This window comes from Oryctolagus cuniculus, chromosome 11, assembly GCF_964237555.1.
Source record: "Oryctolagus cuniculus chromosome 11, mOryCun1.1, whole genome shotgun sequence".
Taxonomy (NCBI): Eukaryota; Metazoa; Chordata; class Mammalia; order Lagomorpha; family Leporidae; genus Oryctolagus; species Oryctolagus cuniculus.
In genome coordinates this window covers 8,757,136-8,779,111 of record NC_091442.1, presented here as the reverse complement: position 1 = coordinate 8,779,111, position 21,976 = coordinate 8,757,136, and the positions used below count along the sequence as shown (strand labels likewise).

Genomic DNA, 21,976 nt, shown 5'->3' with positions numbered 1-21,976 from the left:
TGTGATTTCAATGGGAGGAAGCAATAGAAAGGAGAACTTTTCTGTGCATTCCAAGCCTTGCCAGATGTGAGTGTTTATTAACTCCTCAGCAGAATATCTGGTTCTACCCAAAACATTAGCCTAGATCAGATATTGGCAAACTATATCCTGTGGGGTAGCACCCTTTATAAATAAAACTTTATTAGAACATGGTCATGTTCTTTCATTTACTTGTTGTCAGAATTTGGGAAGTGAATCACTAGATGGAAGATCTCTCTCCATCTCACCCTCTCTGTAACTCTGCCTTTCAAATACATAAAATAAATCTTAAAACATCTGATTTAATATTATGGTCATATTTTCATCAGAAGTGATGGGAGAAAAACAGCTTTTTATGTTAATTCGACTCATATTAAAATCTTGGATAAAGATGCCAGATGGAATCTTGGTGGTCACTCAAGCATCTTTGCAAAAGAATGTTTGTAAAGAGGTAGGGTGGGGGCAGATTCCATTCATATTTCTGTCATTTCAGTCAAATATGGCAAATCTGAAATGTTCCTTTCTACCAAACTGAGTGGAAGAAACATTCCCAGTGATATTTTTATATAATGTATTGTGAGTTGAAAATGTAAAAATAAATAAAAAATTCTTTTATTAAGTAATTTTCCCCAAACCCAACTGTACTAATTAAGCTTCCATGAATAAACATATTCATAAATAGTCATGTTTGATCAAAATCAAATATAGGGCAAACACTTGTGTTGATGCACTGCTAAATCAAAGTTATTAAATAACATTTGTGCTATACTCTGGATTCCATCCACTAAAAAATGTTTCAGGGGAAAATGTAAAGATGGAATGTTATTTGAAGACGAATTATATCCCAGTACTTCCAGTTGACTCCAGCTCAGTGAAATGCAAATTTTATGAATTCCAATCCATCAGATAGAAATTTTACTATAAAAGGTTTTCATGGAAATAATAGCTGTCAACTATCAATTAATGCACACAGTCCCATTTTCCTTAAGTACTGTATTGAACTTTAATGAAAGGTTACTTATTCTATCAAATTGCTTTATACTTTGTAAGATTAAACTTAACCAAAAATTAACATCAGCATTTCATGAAGAGAGCAAGCAAACAAACCCACCTAAATGACAGGGGCCTAAATGTTGTTATTGCATGCTGGGAAATACACTTGCACACACATGAAATAAAGGCACAGAACTCAGTGTTTGAACCCAGGTGATCAGAAAACTTAACCAATTCTGAACCATGTACCTCTCATGTGTCTTTGCCTCCTTACTTGGAGCCATGGGTGGTACATGGACATCATTTTTACCTATGTCCAGAGGGCACATGCTCAACTTGGTAGCAGCCAGCCAGCAAGGGATCCATTGGCTTGACCAGGAGCTTGAACCCACATATGCCAGTTCAAACCTGAATCCTGCCACTCACCTGCTGTGTCACCCTGGTCTAGTGGCTTTGTTTTCTGAGGCTTACAGTCTCTGTAAAATGAGAACAAAAACCTTATCTTTAGGGGTAGGTGTTTAGCACGGTGGTTAAGCTGCTGCTTGGGATCCATGCATCTCATTTAAGTGCCTCAGTTTGAGTCCTGGCTCCACTCTTGATTCTGGTGTCCTGCTGATGCACACCCTGGGAGACAGCAGGTAATGGCTCAATACTTGGGTCCCTGCCACTTGTGTCTTAGAGATTGAGTTCTGGGCTCCTGGAGGTGCCCTAGCCCAGCACCAGGTATCGTGGGCATTTGGAGAGCAAACCAGCAGATGAAAAATATCTCTGCCTTTCAAATAAAAACCAACCAAACAAAAACCCTGATCTTTGCGGATGACTGAGTGTTAAGGAGAAAAGCATAAAGACACAATTTGGAACATAGCAGGTGTCCATTAGGTGGTAACTGTTCTTATTGCAGAATCAGCCTCGGAGTGGGTAAGGATGTCAGTATCCTAAAGTAGAAAGTCACTGCCCACCCACATCAGAGGGGAAGGTCTTAATGAATTTTTGTAGGTTTGTAAACTGATTCTTAGATCTTAGGGAAGTAAAAAGACACATGGGCTATAATGAAGAGTGATTGGCAATGATTCCTGTGACCCGAGCGTGCTCTATACCCTTTGACAGTTCCCTAAACACAGCATTCAAATTTTCCTCCTAAAACCATCTGCATATCCATGTGGATTAGCATCGCGTGATGCTAAATACACGAATAGAGCAGAACCGGGAGATTTGCATTCTCGTCCCAAGTCTGAATACGTGTCCTTGGCTAACCCTTTCTGCCTCGACATCAGGTTCCTCATCTATCAGATGAGCAGTGGGCAGGTGGAAGTGGGCAGGTGTGAATGCCAGGGAGACGTGGGGGCTGTGGCCAAATGGTGAGCGCATGTCTCTCCTGTAGGGCTATCTCCTCGGTTAGCCTTGCTGGAATCAACCTAGTTTGAAGTGTCTTGGAAAAATTCATGGAAGAGGTGTATTATGGGTTTAAGACCTGTTTTGCACCCAAAGAAACTTTTTATTTCCCACACACTTTTCAAAGAACCTTTCTTTTGCTATATTTACAAGAAAAATGAGAAATCTTGATATGCCAAGTAATTAGCAGTGGTTCTTTTGAAACACTGTGCTGTTCCAAGAACTCTCAGGTTTGAGGGCTGCCTGTTTAGAACGCTGGGCTAGATGTTTTCAGAAAACCCTGTACAGATCTGCACTTTGATAATTTTAGGGAAGTCTCCGTTTTCTCTGTCTCCTGTAATCCTGAAAAATGATTTACAAAACCCAAATAGATTTTGGCATGAACTGAGCTTAAATTGACTGCTTTCTATCATGAATTAATATTAAGCAGAGTTTGTCAGATGCTAAATATTTGTTTTAGGAATACGCACAGCCTCCACTTTCATCTGCCTGTAGCTCTAATCTCTGGCCTGTCAGTTGCCGGATATAGCGCTGGATAAATCATGCTCTTTCCAACAGACAGATGCCAGGGTGGCTGTATACAAATGAGCGATGTGTCAATGAACGCCCGAGTTTGGGTTACATCTACTATAAACATCGACATTCCTTTGCAATGAGCCCATTTGCTGGGTTAAGCAGTTACAGCTTTGGAAGGTTTGATGCTTCTGTGCTCAATCAGAGTCTAATGATTTCAGATGTTTGCAGTTAATGACCCATTAGTTTCATTGGTAGAGCTCCTTCAGAAAGGTTTAAGACCTGGGTCGGAACCACAGATGAGCTTTTCTCCTTGGGGACAGCAAGCAGCAGCAGCAAAATGGTGAGAAACTGAATTAATGCTTGTATTCACTGCTTCTCACCCTTCCTTCCACACACACTTGCTTTCTCTGTAAAACATTAGCATCGACCAGTGTCTGAGAAAAGAAGGAGATGGCTGAGAGGAAAAAGAAAGAAAAATTATTGCTTCGTGTTCCTCCAGTTAAGACGTGATCTTCTGAAAACTGGGATTACTGCTGGTACCAAGAAGTGACACTCTTTCTCGGTGTCTGCCCAAATCTCTCTCTCTCTGGGCTTTCGTCCTGTGCGCCTGTGTTTTATTAATTATGTAACACATCGGCCATCTTAGAAAAATGATTAATGGTGCTTCAGATACATGGAAATAAATAAGCCAAGCTTCAATATATGATTATGTAGGCTTGATATAAACCCCAGGGTAGCCATCTTTTACGAAGTGAGTGTAAGGAGTTTAACACCAGCCCAGCGCTACAGTACTTAAAATCTGGCAGCACTGTGAGTTATCGCCAGGCACTGGATGCTGCGTTAGATGAATCTGTAATTTGAAAAGTTAAATTAACCCTGAAATATATTATTTGTTGTCTGTTTTCCACTCAGGAAAGAGATCCCCATGTAAACAGACTTTCTCTTGGTGTCTGATGTAAAGAGTCATTCTGAGGTGAGCTAAGCTCAGATACTTGCTAAATTTATGGGGGCTGTAATTTCTCACAGCACAGAAAGTCAGTCTTTGGAGAAAGCCACCACTACCACCACCACCAAAAATTTTTTGAAGAAAATGCGGATGCTTTCTATGTTGCTTGTGATGTTATCCAACATTTTTAGATGCATTCATTGGCTTCTGTGGTCATTTCCAGTCACCCCACTAGACCGTAAACTACATGAGTCTGGGAATGTGGCTGTCTAGTCCATGGCTCTATCCCCACTGGCTACAGGACTCCTGCCACAGAGCTGTTGCTCAGTAAATGTTCATTGAATGAATGCAGAAAGGAATATATATGGTTCAAAGAAAATGACTTTGGGATTCTGCCTTGTCCTGGGGAATACATGAGAATATGGGATACTGGGTCTAATCTTAACCTGAGGAGACTGGAAAGGCTTCTCTGGGGAAGTACCATTTTATCAGGACCTGTGGGATGAAGAAGAGTGGGAGGGCATTTGGAGCAAAGGGAAGCATGTGCTAAGGTCCTGAGGGAGGGGGAACTTTATGTTTGATAGACACCAAGCAATCCAAGTTGGCTACAGCAGAGTAAGGAGGGTGAGAGCCCTGTGATTGGAAAGAAAGCGTTGGGTCCAATTACAAAGTCTGTGGAGGGCAGTTTCTGTTTCTATCCTGAGAGAAATAGGATGTCCTTGAAGTGTCCCAGGTTAGCAAAGTGATCAAGCTTAGATTTCTAAAATTTTAATCAAATGAATTAGGAGTAAAATTATTATTTTTTAATAGTCAGAGGAGTCTGTCTTTAGTTTTCCTTGGATTACTTTACAAGAAAGAAAGAAACCAAATGATTCTTAAAGTCGGCTAAAAGAATAAAGAGCTGATGGTTGGGAGAGGAGACAAAAGGTCTGACGAGTCCAGTCCTACTCCAGGGGCATTTTTGAATGAGCCTACTTCTAAAAGCAGAGATTTTTGTATGTCTGACTGGTTTTGTTTCAGATTAAATAAGGAATTCTAAAGTGCCAGGTGTTCAGAATGAAGTTTTTCTCTTTGCTTCATTTGCATGGATCGCTTTTGCAAATTTAAGAAATTATTTGGTTGATGCATTCTTCCTTCAGTTGTATCACAAACTTGCCGCAGCACCTCTTATGTGTGATGCCTTAGCTGCTAAGGCTAGACACGAGCATAACAGTATTCTCTGTGAGTCATGTAAGTGGGGCTCAGAAAGTGTTCGAAGAATGGCTGGGTGATGAGTGAGATGTTCTCAGTCAGGAGTGGATATATAAATATCAGAACCTGGTCCTTGTTCAAACAGGTGGAAGACAAAGAGCTCGGGAGAAAACCCCACCAAAGCATAAGAGGAACGGATCAGAGAAGACACCAGTGAGAAAACATTTGACTGGAGCTTCAGGAATGAATAGGAGTTCCTGAGCAAAAAGCACCGTGTCAGCAATGGCCCATATGCATAATCGCCCACATTTTAGTCATCTTGCAATTTAATAGTGTATTAGTTCTTATTTAATTAATATATTTATTTAAATAGACTTAAGCATTTTGCCTTATCTTAATTAATACTATGAAGCATAGGTTCAACATGTTAAATTTTATCTACATATAAGGAAATGAACATGCTATCGATTGTCTATTCAATGTCTATTTTTCCACTTCTGTTTTTTCTAACAGAACCTCAAATGGGTGATGGCTGCCTGCATGCCATCACCTGCTTCAACGAAAGCTGATTCCACTCCCAGCTCAACAACTAGAACCTAGTAAGTCTAAGCCATTATAAAAATTGTGGTCCCCTCTCCAGTGATTGATTCTGGGGAGGCCACATGACCCAGCTCTGGCCAATGAGAAGCAGGAGAGATGTGTTTGGCATTTAGCAGGAAAGCGTCTCTTATTCTTAAGGAGACACCAGAAGAAGGTGTTTCTGCATCCCCAGAGCTGCAGAAATTCACCTTTCCACCATGACGAGAGGCAGCTTGCTGGTGATGCTCACACTGTAGGATGGCAGAATGGACACATGGAGTCATAGATCCACTCTGCTCTACTTCCATACCTCTCTCTGTGTGATACCAGGAAAGACCAGAGACTCATTGTTTCAGGCTTTGCAGGCCAAAAGGCAAAACCAAGAGCATTATTTGCATACTTATGTGAGTGCAACAAGGGGAAAAATGAACTTCCAATTTTTTTATTAATGAAATTTGAAATATAATTATAATAGCATATTTTTAAATGCTACAGATCTACCAGTGAGACAGATAGGGTTCTTTTCTTTGTAGTTCTCACTCTCATCAAATTGTAAAAACATCCTTGAATGGCAGACCATGCAAAACCAAGCCAGGGGCCAGGGGCCAGATCTGACATAGGCTCTAGTTTGCCAACCTCTGTTTTAAGGCAGTTTTTATTTTCTAGTTTTTACTGGTTGAAAATTATTTTTCCTAAATAAATTCTGCTGTTCATAGCCATGGTCATCCTAAAGTGCCAATAGCCAATAAACATTTCTTTGTGAATCAGCCCAAACCATCCTCCATCCAAGGATGAGCAGCAAACTTCGGAAAAGAATAGTTTACATTCATTAGATGCTTACTGTGTGCCCACTATTGGATTGCAAGTATCTGGTGCGTGTGAGCTAATTTAATCTTTGCAGACTCATTGAGTGGGTAGTAGTATCTCTGCCATTTTGTGGATGGAGAAATGATGTCACATTCTGTGCTAACAAGAGGCTGGTTAGTAAGTCTCTACTGCTCTGAGGCTCTGCTCTGGTCTTTCATTCCTATTTATGTGCAAATGAACCATATACATAAACCTGTTTCTGATTCAAACTTCTTAAACTAACTGGCACATTGTGGGGAAGTCGGATACAGAAACAGATGATGCAACTTTAAAAAAATTATCATTATGTTTCTTTATGGTTAAAGAGCATCTGGAGCAATTTAAGAAGTTAGAAGGGGAATAAGATGTTTTACAACATAATATGCCCCAGGATTGCCATACAAGTGGGAAACGTGTTCGTTGAATAATATCTCCATGCTTGGCTCTTTTAGTGTGCTTTATCCATATCTCACCAACATCACTGTGGTGACGTGGGCTCTTTATTTACTTAGTTTTGTAAAATTTTCTTTAATTCTAGTATTCCCGGGAATAAAGTAGCACTCCAAATAATAATTCACACTAAAAATGGAGAAATCGCACCCTCCACAGGGAGAGAACAAAAATAAAAATGTGAATCATTAAAAAGCAAAAAAAAAAGTGTGTAAATAAATCTGGATAATTATGCATCACCAAAGAAAAGCCGACTCCAAATGGTTCAGCATTCTCATCAGCAGCCTCTCTAATAATCATTGTAAGACTTTCAGTTGTTTCTTTTGAAATAATGAGCAGCACACATTGGAAAGAAAGTATATACATGGGCAACAATTTTATCTAAATACCGAACAAAATGGAGTGACTCACCTTAAGGTTTGCTGTTGAACCCTGTATAGAGAAAATTTTAATTTATAATCTGTCCCTTCCTTTAAGAGGTTAAGCAAGGGGAAAATACAAAAAAAAAAAAAAAAAGTTGCCTTTCTAACTAGACAATACATTTCACCCCAGCCTCCCCTGATGGTGGTCCCATCTGAAATGAACCCCTAACAGTAATGCTTCAATAATTAACCAAATTTAAAGACAATAATTAGGAATCAACTTTGTCATCCTTAAAGCTGTGTGGCTGCCATGAACATTTCTGTAGCTTTCCAATTACATTATAAATCAAAAGCAATCCAAAAAGACAGTGTGATAATGAAAATGCAATAGCTGCATCAGAAATTCAGGTATCAACGTTCTTTCTCTTTGCCGTCCCTCTGTTAATTTATTTTCTCAAGCAACGTAGCCCAGGACACATCATCAGAATGGGTGTCCTTTTACCGTTGGAAATGATTCTTGTTAGCTTAGCCAAGACAGAGCAGAGTGTGGAGTTTCTTTCTGTTCTTCTCACACGTCCTTCCTTCTCTAGAATTTATTTTGAAAGTCCAGAAAAAAGAAAAAAAACATGGATGGTGAAGAAAAGACTGAAAGGGCATTATGCAAAGCAGATGTAAAACAGCCTCTGTAATATCGCATGCTGCTATTGATCCTTTATTTCTGTCTTTTTTTGCCTGTTAAGCCAATCCATCTCGTTCTGCCCCAGACTCGTATCTTTGTTTCCTCTCAATTATGGTAGTTCAACATAAAATTGGATCATCTCAAACATACTTACTGAGAAATAGGAAGAAAGATAAGTCAGATTTTTACTTTTACTTTTTTAAAAGACAATGTTTTTTTCTGTTGGAGTAGGTTAAATTGCTCTACTGTTTGAGCACATTCTATTTTTCTGCTCCTTTAAGAAGTCATCTGTGCTTCTGCTTCTTGGGTAGTGGCATCTACTTCATAACACAAAGAGTAGCTCTAAGTTTTGCTGCATATACATGGCTTTCTGGAATGCTTACACATTTGTGTATCATGTTCAATGCTGGACGTCCTTAACTCTCTATGCTGGACAGAACAAAATCATTCTTTCATCTCCACTTACCCAGATGCTTATTTAAGGATATTATTATGTATAAATGACATTGATCATGAAGATTTTATTTTATGTATTTTTTAAATATTTATTTATTTTAAAGGCAAAGATATGAGAAATAGAGATGGGGAGAGACAAAGAGTAAAAGATTTTCCATTCACTGGTTCACTTCCTAAATGGCAGGAATGGCAGGAACTGGGTCAATCCAAAGCCAGGAGCCAGGAGCTTCTTCTGGGTCTCCCATGTAGGTGCAGGATTCCAAGTGCATGGACCATCTTCCTTTGATTTCCCAGGCGCATTAGCAGGGAGCTGGATTGGAAGTAGAGCAGCCGGGACTCAAACCGGTATCCACATCAGATGCCAATATGGCAGGTGACAGCTTTACCCACTACACCACAGTGCCAGCATCAGTCATGAGGATTGTAAAGTCCATTTAAATTGGATACCTAGTAGGAAGGATCTCAGCCATTCTTGCCCTGTGATCTTGCAGATTTTTAAACATGATCCACTCTGTCTCTCTTTGCCCAAGGCTCTGACCCACTCTGGAGCATCAGACTATTTCAATCAAATCCTTTGGTTCGTCAATGCATCAATAGCTCTGTACTGAGTATTGGCAATATCCCAGGAACTGTTCTAGGAACCAACAACACAATGATGTCCCAGACTGGCAGGCTTCCATGGGGCTTTAGTAGGAGCAGCTATGAATAGAAACTCTCAAAAACCTGTGCAAGTGAAAAGTATTTTGCTGGAAAGTTAAGGAAGCCATCATTGGAAACTGCAATACCTCAGGGTATTTGCAACTAGAAGCTATTCCATTAAGTTGGAACCACTGTTTTACCTTCTCTGAGTGCACTCTGCTCTTGGTCTTCTCTTTTTCTCTAGAGTTTTCTTCTGTCTGAGATCCCCTTCTATCAAGGGGATACTTGGCAGGAAACAGCCACCATAGTCTTGACTTGACGCAATCCGTAGTCCTTGAGCTCAGTCCATAGAGGACATTCTTGAGGGGGACTCAGACGGGTCACGTTTGGTCCACGGATGTCACCGCCTGGGCTAACCATCCCTTTTTGGTGCAATGTGCGATGGCCACACCGCAGACCTGTCTGTGGTCTTTTTCTCTGTACTTGTACCAGACTCTTAGGGCAGGAAAATGTGTGCAGGGAAGGGAGTCGGGAGGTGCCCTTAAATGTGTCTGCAAGCCGGGTGACTGTTCATCTGCAACCGGGGAAGCATTACAGACTCAGTTTACTCTTTTCCTTTGTTGTCACAGTTGTTAGATTGTTCTATGTGTTGTGCAAAGCACACAGTCTGTGTCGCTGGCCCTGTGGGTTCCAGGAAGGATGAAACATGAGTAGAGGAGTTTCCCTCCCTCCATCTTCCCTCTCTCCCTCTATTTTCCCTCCTTGCTTCCCTCCCTCCCTCCCTCCCTCCCTCCCTCCATCTTCCCTCCTTCCCTCCCTCTCTCCCTCCCTCCCTCCCTCCATCTTCCCTCCTTCCCTCTATGCCTGCCTCTCCCCACCCTTATTTTATTTTACTGCATATTAGGATATTTCTAAAGCACATTAAATTCCCAATATTACAAAAGTAATATATGTTCAATGGAGGGAATTTGAAAAATAGAAAAAAGTCATGAAGACGAAAATGAGGCTCCTCATATTCCATTAATGGCATATCACCACATTTACATGGGAAACAAAAATGGAACCTTATTCAACATGTTTCTTAAAAGTATCTTTTAAAACTGTAATACCCGGAGCCGGCGCCGTGGCTCAATAGGCTAATCCTCCACCTTGCGGCGCCGGCACACCGGGTTCTAGTCCCGGTTGGGGCGCCGGATTCTGTCCCGGTTGCCCCTCTTCCAGGCCAGCTCTCTGCTATGGCCAGGGAGTGCAGTGGAGGATGGCCCAGGTGCTTGGGCCCTGCACCCCATGGGAGACCAGGAAAAGCACCTGGCTCCTGGCTCCTGCCAGGATCAGCGCGGTGCGCCGGCTGCAGCGGCGGCCATTGGAGGGTGAACCAGCGGCAAAAGGAAGACCTTTCTCTCTGTCTCTCTCTCTCTCACTGTCCACTCTGCCTGTCAAAAAAAAAAAAAAAAAAAAAAAAACTGTAATACCCGGGCTGGCGCTGTAGGCTCAATAAGCTAATCCTCCGCCTTGCGGCACCGGCACACCGGGTTCTAGTCCCAGTCAGGGCGCTGGATTCTGTCCCAGTTGCCTCTCTTCCAGGCCAGCTCTCTGCTGTGGCCCGGGAGTGCAGTGGAGGATGGCCCAAGTGCTTGGGCCCTGCACCCCATGGGAGACCAGGAGAAGCACCTGGCTCCTGCCCTCGGATCAGCACGGTGCGCCGGCTGCAGCGCACTGGCTGTGGCGGCCATTGGAGGGTGAACCAACGGCAAAGGAAGACCTTTCTCTCTGTCTCTCTCTCTCTCACTGTCTACTCTGTCTGTAAAAAAAAAAAAAAAATTCCTCAGAAATTTCTATCTACCAGAGATAGCCAGTAGTACAGTTCAGCCTACATCCTTCCAGATTTTTGAGATGTGTATACAAGTCTATATTTTTCTACATAATCAATAAATGTCACTCTCTCATAACCTTTTAAATTTCAGCATGGATTTCTATTAAATAGATAAACCACATAATTCAATTAATTTTAATGGACACTTAAGATAGTTCTGTTTTTTCTTTAAAATTACAATTCAAGTTTGCATAGTTGCTCAGATGTTGACCTACCACCAGGAGTGGGCCAAAATGTTCTATTTTCAGTCAAATAGGAAAAAGATCAAATTTGGTAATTAAGTGCCCAAGACAAATACAAAAATCAAATGAAAGCTGTAGCAAACAATCCAAAAAACCAAGAAACAGAACCTCAGGCCTCTGATACCTGGGAAGTTCCATGAGGGAATTAGAATCAAGACTGTGAGATGCAGTGCTGATGCTGCTGAAAACAGAACAAAAGGAAACCCTGGACTTCCTGTGAAGGGGCGTCTGGGAGTACAGCGGTCAGATCTGATGGTGGAATGCCCAGGTTTCTGGGACCTCCCTGTGGAGGGTGTGACTGCTGCAGCTGCCATGTAGCCTGGACTTCTCAGCAACAATTCATTGCTTCGTGCTGCCAGTCTGTGCACCGGCAGAAGGGTGTTTCCTGGAGGAAGCTCGGCATTGTTACGTTTCCACTGGGATGCAGCCCAGATCACTTTCTGGAAGACCAGGGTGATGTTGCTCCCCAGTTTATGATGATTAATTTTGTGATTTTTCAACTGTGACAGTGGGAGTGGGTACCCACACAACCATTCTGTTTTTTTGCTTGCAGTCCAGTATTCAATCAATTCCTTATCAAGTAGACTTCGTGTTATACCACCCAACTGTAGGCTGATATAAATGTTCTGAGTGTATTGAAGGTGAGCTAGGCTAAGTGTGATGTTTGGTAGGTGGATTAAACGCATTTTCAACTCAGGACCGTTTCAATCTGTGGTGTGTTTATTGGATGTATCCCATTATAAGTCGAGGGCCATCTGTAGCTACTTTGTGAAAACGCCAAATACATAAATTCTAACTTGAATAAAACATACATGATTAGAAGGAGAATGTTTGTTATGAAAGGATTGTTCACCTTTGGGCATGTAAACACAAACATTGCTTTAGCTGAGCTTTGACCTTAAAATCATTGAAACGGTATCTATGGCGTGCACTTTAAAATATACCACTTGTGGGTGTGATATTTAGCCACAAGCATTTAAGAAAAATTAAGGATAAAATTTTATGTTTGTGTCTTTTTGTCATCCTTTTACTCTTCATTACTTGAATAATCTTAAGAAAAGCTACCATCAGAAACAGCTCCCAATCAGTTGTCCTGGTTTGATTTTGTGATTTCAGAAAACCCAAGCAAGGGTCCTGAAAACATTGTTATTTATTTTTCCCTCTCATCACCCCACTCACCTGCGAGTCCTTGAGTGATTTATCCCCAGTATATTGAATCTTTATTCTCCCTATGAGCCTTTATTCACTATAATAAGCTCCTGAAAAAAAGACTATAAAAGAAATATTAAAGGAAAGGAGAGAAAAGAAAAAGTCCTTAACAAGAACTCCCTTTAAGCCAGTCAGACTGCAAAAGAACCCAGGGACATTAGGGGTTCCTGAACTGCAAAACATATTTTCTAGTCTTATGCATTCTAAACCTCTCTGAAGCTCAATATGGCTCCCAAATATACCGATAGCATTAGAAATAGCATTTCCAATAAAAAATGCATAGCAGAGGAGGACATGAAATAACATATTTCTCTTTGAAACCAGGAAAATGCACCATATTTGTCTGGAAATGTGTATGTGAAATTTAAACAACCCCTGAAGACATCCATCCTATTTTTTTGAGTTTGTCCTCCATTGAAATTCTACTCTCCCAAAGTTTGTGCTGCCAGCTCCTAACTTCGCTCTCTGCCTCTCGTCTGTTTCCCTCAATTTCCTTCCCTTTATGACCCTTTTCGGTGGCGCCCCTTGATTTATGGTCATTTGTGTGATTGCACTGCTTTGCTTTATGGCAGTTTATGTCATCCTGGTCTTGTCATAAATGACTACCATAAAGTGAGGTAAAATATCATAAAACATTAGTGAGTCCCTGATACTCAAGGTTCTTCAGAATAAGCCCTGACAGGTACCAACCGTAGGAAAACAAATTTGACCATTTGAAAGGTGCAGCATGTGTTAAAGGAAAATAATAATAATAAAAAAAGTCACTGAGGTTTGCTAAACTCTTTCTGTGTGCCAATTACTGGGTTAAGCTCATTTCATACATTATGACTTAGAATATTCATGACTTCCTTTCTGGAAAAAATTATGATCGCCCCCATTGTACAGATGAAGAAACTGAGGCATGGAACCCTTCAGCACAGCCGATGAGTGCTCCAGACTCTGACTCGGGAGCCTGAGCCCTTGGCCCCTGTGTGACTCACCTGGGTGCAAATAAGGAGATGAGCTGATTGACAGGTGGGAGTTAGCATTTGGTAGACGGTTTTCACGGCGTGTAAATTCTTGTCACCTCCAGACCCTGGTACTCTTTGTGCTGGCTCACAAGCTTCTGCGACACACTCTGATGTGGCTCCTGCGTTTTCTGACCTCCCACATTCTCGACTCTCCAAGTTATTTGCGAAGCTGTTTCCTCCCTGTTCGCTCAGCTGGCCCTGACCTTGTACATGACGGTTTGTCCCCCAACATTCACGTGTTGGAAGCTGGGTTTCCAGTGCAGCGGTGTCGGGAGGAGGATCTGATGAGAGGTGACTGGATCATGTTGCTTTCGCAGGAGTGGGTTAGTGATTGAGAGACTGAGCTCATAGGAAGGCGAGTTCAGTCTCCTCATGTTCCCTTGCTCTCCTGCTTTCTGTCCTCCTCCCTCCCACCTTCCACCCTGGGGTGATGCTGCAGAGACCTGGGCAAGAAGCCGGTGCCACACATCTCCAGAACTATGAACCAAATGAGCTTCCATTGTTCATAAAGTACTCAGTCTCGCGGATTCTACCGTAGCTGCACAACGTGGACAGTACGTGGCCCTTCCGTGTCCCAGTCTGGCCAGCACTTCCTCGGCCGGAAGCTTCCGAGCTCCTTTGACTCCTCCTGTTCCCAACAAGTGAGCCCCGCCTTTGCCACCTCAGAGGCACGCCCCTCCTGTTCCCGACGCTTTTATGTTTTACCCTCTAGTAGGTGGGTCCTGCAGGCCGCTGTCACACTTCCCTGCGTTGCTACAGATCAGTTCCTGCAAACACTCCCAGACCCCAGTTATGCAGCGATTGAAGCAATCAGTCTAGGGTGGGATTATGTGTGTGTTTTCTTAAAGATTTATGTATTTATTTGAAAGGCAGAGCTACAGATGGAGGGAAGGAAGCAGGGAGGGAGGGAGGGAGACAGACACCGACAGAGACGAAGAGAGAGAGATCATCTGCTGGTTCACTCCCCAAATGGCTGCAATAGCTGGGGCTGGGCCAGGACAAAGCAAGAGTCTGGAACTCCATCCCAGTCTCTCTCATGGGTGCAGGGGTCCAAGGATGCAGGCCATCTTCTGCTGCTTTCCCAGGCACGTTATCAGGAAGCTGGATCGGAAGTGGAGCAGCTGGAACTCAAACCAGCCTCCATATGCGATGCTGACATCCCAGACAGGGGCTTAATCCTGTGTGGCACAGCTTAGGCCCTGGACTTGGGGGTATGTTAGTCTCTAGGAGTCACTGCACTGGTTCCTTGTGTCCTGTCTCTGACTTTGCCCTCCCTCATTGGTCTGCCCCTGAACTGGGTGAATTCCTTTCTAATTTAGAGTCTTCACACCACAGCTTTTCTCCCTGCACTGTCTTCCCACTCCCTGGTGCTGGACCTGTCCCTGCGCTTCACTGTGACCTCCTCGGGCTAGTTGATCCTCCACTCTGTCTTTGTTCCCCAACCACTGTAATCTTTCCTCCTGGATCTCGTTTTGTGTGGTGATTTGTTTACTTATGGATAAACTGTTTTTCCATCTGGATTGTCAGCTCCATGGGGACAGGAACGAGCCTCTGAGGTCCACAGCCATACTCCTGGCACCTGGCACAGGGCCCAGAGTGTTGTCATCGTAGATGCTTGTCGAATGGGTACTTGCAGCTTCTAAGTGGAATTGGGAAGGCTGGAAGGACAGATATGTACAACACACTTCTATTGCATATGCTATAGCATGAGCAGTCACATTGCTGGCACGACACGTATGTTCATGGAATACATAGTGGTTGACTGTATTATGGCAACTCACAGAACCTTGGCTCATCAGTTAAGACAGCTGTGTCCTGAGAGGATGGAGGTAGCCTAAGAAAGGAGGAATGGATCATCAGACAGATTAGCACAGCGGTTCCTACTGTCCATTCAATTATTAACAGAAATATTTGAGCATCTTGATTAAAAGATTAACAGGAAAAAGAAAATAAAAATAGGAACCAGGAGGAAAAATAGAATCTGTGTATTTCTTTGTTTGCCCCTTCATGTACTGTCTTCTCCAAAGAATCTCTCTAGGTTTCCTCTGTCACATCCATAGTGAAGTGTAAATTGTAGTTTCCAATATAAACGGCCATTTTCAGTGAGTTTTTGCAAGGAAGAAAATTTCATTTGAGACTGAAATTTGGCATGCCTTTGCCTCTTCATGCTGGGAACTATTTTTTGTCTTTACAAAATGTGATGAGACATAAATCCTGTTGCTTTCATTTCTAAATGGTACTCTACCAAGCTGAAAATGGACTGGGAAAATAGGAGTGCCTCCAGACTAGGGCCAGCCTTCGCGATCCTCGTTTACAGAATGTGCTGTACTACAAGGGAACAATCAGAGCAGGGTCCTATAAAAATGGGAAGCTATTTTTAACTGTACTCAGTTTCCATCCCCTTCCTCTCTTTGCACATTTCTTTTCGCCCTGGCACCGCTTGCTAACTCTGGCGCCACCCACAGAGGAGCCTGGGATACCCAACAGCCAGCATGGGATGTGACGCCGTTGAGAAGGCTGGCAACTCAAGAGCATATGGAGGATTTCAGACGGGTTTCGAGGGATGTTTGGCTCAGGGTGTCCCATGATTGGGAACACCACTAGCACGTGGAGAGAGCCGGTTCTTCGTTGTGTCCCCTGCCTGGCAAGATGTTTGGCATCCCGAGGTTCCCAGAATGACCTGCTAATTGATGCTCCCAAGTCACTGTGACAAATAAAATGTCCCTCCCACCATTGTAAACATAGTCTTATCTGTGTTCACTGAGAACCATCCAGAGGGTGTTTAAAGTTTTCCTAGCCATCTCAAGATGAAAATCCCCAGTTTGTACCTGTGATAAAATGTCAAGGACAAATCCTTTGGTGTTCTTAGGTGGTACTAAGAGCAACTGCAATCGTGAGCACCCTCTCAGCATTTATCACATCCTGGGGACATTCAAAGCCCTTGTGTGAGTTTGTGTCTGTGTGTTGTCCTCCAGGAAGCACCAGTGCTCCAGTGAGATCCGCCCAATAGTTTGGACGAACGTGTCCAAAGACCACTCAGAGTCGCCCTTATAACCCGAAGGTCAGATAACACTGAGATCACGGCAGGAGTCTGTGCTGACCCTGAAGCCTGCTCCTGCCTTTACTGTTCCATTTGCTTTTCTCTCTTCATCTTTTTTCTACTATGTTATTAGTATTTTAAAAGATTTTCTTTTTCAATAGCCTTCTGCTCTTTCAAAATAATTTCATTTGTAATAACAACTGAATTTGTTACATAATGGTTACAATCAAATTTAGATGGTCTGGTTTGGAACATTTGCACTTGTCGTTGATGTAGGGTTGGTGGAATTCACTTTGTGGTGGGAGGGGACCTCAGAGAGATGGTGTTGATCCTTACAGTAGGCATGTGACTGTTAATCATAGGAGAAATGGTTTGCATCAAGATGTTATGGTTGGCCGGCGCCGCGGCTCACTTGGTAATCCTCCGCTTGCAGTGCCGGCACCCCGGGTTCTAGTCCTGGTTGGGGCGCCGGATTCTGTCCCGGTTGCCCCTCTTCCAGTCCAGCTCTCTGCTGTGGCCCAGGAAGGCAGTGGAGGATGGCCCAAGTGCTTAGGCCCTGCACCCGCATGAGAGACCAGGAGGAGACACCTTGCTCCTGGCTTTGGATCGGTGCAGTGCCGGCCATAGTGGTCATTTGAGGGGTGACACAATGGGAGGAAGACCTTTCTCTCTCTCTCTCTCTCTCTCTCTCTCTCTCTCTCTCTCTCTCTCGCTGTCTAACTCTGCCTGTCAAAAAACAAACAAAAAAGATGTTATGGTCAGAGTAACTAACAGCACTTTCAAGGTGAATTCTAATCAAAAAGATGCAGGGCAGATGCTTGGATCCTGGCCTTTGGAATCTGAGACGGAGCTGCTGCTTTGTGGGCAGCTCCCTGTGGCATCTTCTGGTGAGGACAGCAGGGATCTCGCATAATGTTTAATGATATGCTCCCGTGCTCCTGTGCTGTCTGCATTTGGGGACATGCAGGGATGAAAAAGCCCTGCAGGAGATTATCCCCGGTGCTGCAGAGGGACACACGAATGTGCCTTGCCCACTAGCACTACTGACACTTGAGTGGGATGACTGTTGTGGGAACTGTCGCGCTGTAGGGTGTTCAGCCACATCCTTAGCTTCTGCCCACTAGATTCCAGCAGTGTCCCCAAGTGCTGAAAGCCAAAACTCTTTCCTGATGCTGCCACTGTCCTCTGGGGGTAGAATTACCATCTGGTTGAGCATCACTGTATTAGAGTTTTACATTGAAAAAAAAAAAGTTTATTTGAAAGGCTGATGACAGAGAGAGAGGAGAGAGAGTGAGCGAGCGAGCTTCTACCCATTGGTTCAGTCCCCAAATGCCTGTAACTGAAGGGGCTGGGGAGGCTGGAGTCAGGAGACGGGAGCTCAGTCTGGATCTCCCTGGTGGATGCAGGGGCCTAACTGCTTGAGCTGTCACTTGCTGTCTCTCAGGGTGCCCATTAGCTGGAAATTTGAATCAGGAGCAGAGCTGTGACTGGAACCAGGCACTCTGATATGGGATGTGGGGGTCTCAAGCAGAATCTTAAGTGTAGGACCAAGTGCCCACCCTATAATAGAGTTTTGAGGCGAATGTTTGGGGCCTCAGAAGGATTACTGGTTCCTTATGGTCAAGAATTAGTATGATCTGGCAAATGCAAGGAGTCCATGATCTACTGCAAATCATTGATATTCAGTGCATGTTTGATGGTTGAAAGATTAAGTAATTCTGCTTAACATGGAGGAGCACCATCGGGTTAGGGCAGTGGAATGGCAGGAAGCAGTGGTGGGTGATGAGGGATTTGTCAACAGGAAGGCTTGCCACACAAAGGAGTGGCACAGGCTTGGACCAGAGGTGAGAGAATGGGGCTTTCAGGCATCCCAGGGCTGCAGACCTCTCACTACTCACCGTTCTCAGGTTATGGGAGGCGCTGGGAAGAAGGGTAGGCTATAAACCCAAGAAGGAAGCTTGGGGTCCAGATTTTGGAGATACTTCAATATTATCCGTCATGATATTGAAAATATTTACCAAGAACAATGACCAGCCTTAGAGAGAGGAAAACTGATGCTGGCTGTAAAAACCCTGTATTGAGAAATTTTAGCATTGGGACAATGTGAATTTCTAAAAATCTTTATATTTTTGTTTACCAAGAAGTCTTATTAAAATATCAACATATGCTTACTGGGAAAAAATAGACTGTAAAGATAAACCATATGGAGGAAATGAAAAGCATTCATGGTTCTCCCATCTAGAGTTCATCACAGTCAATCATTTTGCATTTATATTTCTATCCCTGCCAACCCCAGGAGTGAGCTGGGGACAGGCTGTCCCTGCCCCCTGACATCCATGTAGGATTGGTAAACTCGGGCCCCAGCCTGGTAGAAAAACCTGATGCTCTCCCCAGGATTTCTCTGCATCCCTTATACAATGGTTCCAAGTTCACTTTTCTGCTGAACTGTACTCTTTCTTTGAAAAAAAAAATTATCTTTATGTATCATATACACTAACTCTGTTTTGTACCATATTGACAGGAATAGAACTCAATGCCTTCCTTAAATTTCTATAAATATTTTTTTAACTTTTATTTAATGAATATAAATTTCCAAAGTACAGCTTATGGATTACAATGGCTTCCCCCCCAATAACTTCCCTCCCACCCGCAACCCTCCCCTTTCCCTCTCCCTCTCCCCTTCCATTCACATCGATTCATTTTTGATTCTCTTTATATACAGAAGATCAGTTTAGCATACATTAAGTAAAGATTTCAACAGTTTGCTCCCACACAGAAACATAAAGTGAAAAATACTGTTTGAAAAAAAAAACAAAAAAAAATAAAAAGAAAAATACTGTTTGAGAACTAGTTATAGCATTAAATCACACTGTACAGCACATTAAGGACAAAGATCCTACATGAGGAGTAAGTGCACAGTGACTCCTGTTGTTGACTTAACAAATTGACACTCTTGTTTATGGCATCAGTAATTACCCTAGGCTCTTGTCATGAGTTGCCAAGGCTATGGAAGACTTTTGAGTTCACTGACTCTGATCATATTTAGACAAGGTCGTAGTCAAAGTGGAAGTTCTCTCCTCCCTTCAGAGAAAGGTACCTCCTTCTTTGATTACCTGTTCTTTCCACTGGGATCTCACTTGTGGAGATCTTTCATTTAGGATTTTTTTTTTTTGCCAGAGTATCTTGGCTTTCCACGCCTGTAATACTCTCATGGGCTTTTCAGCCAGATCCGCGTGCCTTAAGGGCTGATTCTGAGGCCAGAGTGCTGTTTAGGACATCTGCCATTCTACGAGTCTGCTGTGTATCTTGCTTCCCATGTTGGATCGTTCTCTCCCTTTTTTCTTCTATCAGCTAGTATTTGCAGACACTAGTCTTGTTTATGTGCTTCCTTTGGTTCTTAGTCCTATCATTATGATCAATTGTGAACAGAAATTGATCACTGGGACTAGTGAGATGGCATTGGTACGTGCCACCTTCATGGGATTGAACTGGAATCCCCTGGTATGTTTCTAACTCTAAATCATTTAGTCATACAAGGCATTTTTGCATATATCAGACTGTTCTGAAGGTTTATATGAATAGAGGAGGCACCTATCAAAGCTAAACCATGTCAGAAATCATATACTTTTTTTGTAGTTTTTTTTTAACTTTTATTTAATGAATATAAATTTCCAAAGTACAGAATATGGATTACAATGGCTTCACCCCATAACATCCCTCCAACCCGCAACCCTCCCCTTATCCACTCCCTCTCCCCTTCCATTCACATCGATTCATTTTTGATTCTCTTTATATACAGAAGATCAGTTTAGCATACATTAAGTAAAGATTTCAACAGTTTGCTCCCACACAGAAACATAAAGTGAAAAATAATGTTTGAGTACTAGTTATAGCATTAAATCTCAATGTACAGCACATTAAGGACAAAGATCCTACATGAGGAGTAAGTGCACAGTGACTCCTGTTGTTGACTTAACAAATTGACACTCTTGTTTATGGCATCAGTAATCACCCTAGGCTCTTGTCATGAGTTGCCAAGGCTATGGAAGACTTTTGAGTTCACTGACTCTGATCATATTTAGACAAGGTCGTAGTCAAAGTGGAAGTTCTCTCCTCCCTTCAGAGAAAGGTACCTCCTTCTTTGATGACCCATTCTTTCCACTGGGATCTCACTTGCAGAGATCTTTCATTTAGGTTTTTTTTCCCCCCAGAGTGTTTTGGCTTTCCATGCCTGAAATACTCTCATGGGCATTTCAGCCGGATCCGCATGCCTTAAGGGCTGATTCTGAGGCCAGAGTGCTGCTAGGACATTTGCCATTCTATGTGTCTGCTGTGTATCTCACTTCCCATGTTGGATCCTTCTCTCCTTTTTTTATTCTATCAGCTAGTATTTGCAGACACTATTATTGTTTATGTGATCACTTTGGTTCTTAGTCCTATCATTATGATCAATTGTGAACAGAAATTGATCACTGGGACTAGTGAGATGGCATTGGTACATGCCACCTCGATGGGATTGAATTCGAATCCCCTGGTATGTTTCTAACTCTACCGTTTTTGGTAAGTCAGCTTGAGCATGTCCCGAATTGCACATCTCTTCCCTCTCTTATTCCCACTCTTATATTTAACAGTGATCACTTTTCAGTTAAGTTTCAGCACTTAAGAAGAATTGTGTATTGATTACAGTATTCAACCAAAAGTATGAAGTAGAACAAACAAACAAAAAATACTAAGAGGGATAACATATTAAGCTGCTCATCAACAGTCAGGGTGAGGGCTGATCAAGTCACCATTTCTCATAGTGTTCATTTCACTTTAACAGGTTTCCTTTTTGGTGCTCAGTTAGTTGTCACCTATCAAGGAGAACAAGTGGTATTTGTCCCTTTGGGATTGGCTTATTTCACTCAGCATAATGTTTTCCAAATTCCTAACAGGGATCACTTTTCAGTTAAAATTTAAACACCTAAGAATAATTGTGTGTTAATTACAGAGTTCAACCAATGGTACTAGAACAAAAAAAAAATACTAAAATGGATAAAGTATTACATTGTACATCAACCGTCAGGACAAGAGCTGAATAAGTCACTGTTTCTCATAGTGTCCATTTCACTTCAACAAGTTTCCCCTTTGGTGCTCAGTTAGTTGTCACCGATCAGGGAGAACATATGATATTTGTCCCTTTGGGACTGGCTTAATTCACTCAGCATGATGTTTTCCAAATTCCTCCATCTTGTTGCAAATGACTGGGTTTCGTTGTTTTGACTGCTGTATAGTATTCTATAGAGTACATGTCCCATAATTTCTTTATCCAGTCTACTGTTGATGGGCATTTGGGTTGGTTCCAGGTCTTAGCTATTGTGAATTGAGCTGCAATAAACATTAATGTGCAGACTGTTTTTTTGTTTGCCAATTTAATTTCCTTTGGGTAAATTCCAAGGAGTGGGATGGCTGGGTTGAATGGTAGGGTTATATTCAGGTTTCTGAGGAATCTCCAGACTGACTTCCATAGTGGCTTAACCAGTTTGCATTCCCACC

At 42.6% G+C, this 21,976-nt stretch overlaps 1 long non-coding RNA gene across 2 annotated transcripts in view; it reads left to right on the top strand.

Annotated features, from left to right (window-relative positions):
• The first annotated feature begins 376 nt into the window (after positions 1 to 376).
• LOC127487354 (uncharacterized) overlaps positions 377 to 21,976 on the top strand; it is a 56,145-nt gene continuing 34,545 nt past the window's right edge. For both annotated transcript variants that reach the window (XR_011379827.1, XR_007914141.2), the window contains exons 1-2: positions 377 to 3,892; positions 5,570 to 5,655. This is a non-coding gene — a long non-coding RNA (uncharacterized lncRNA). The remainder of the gene's footprint in view (positions 3,893 to 5,569; positions 5,656 to 21,976) is intronic.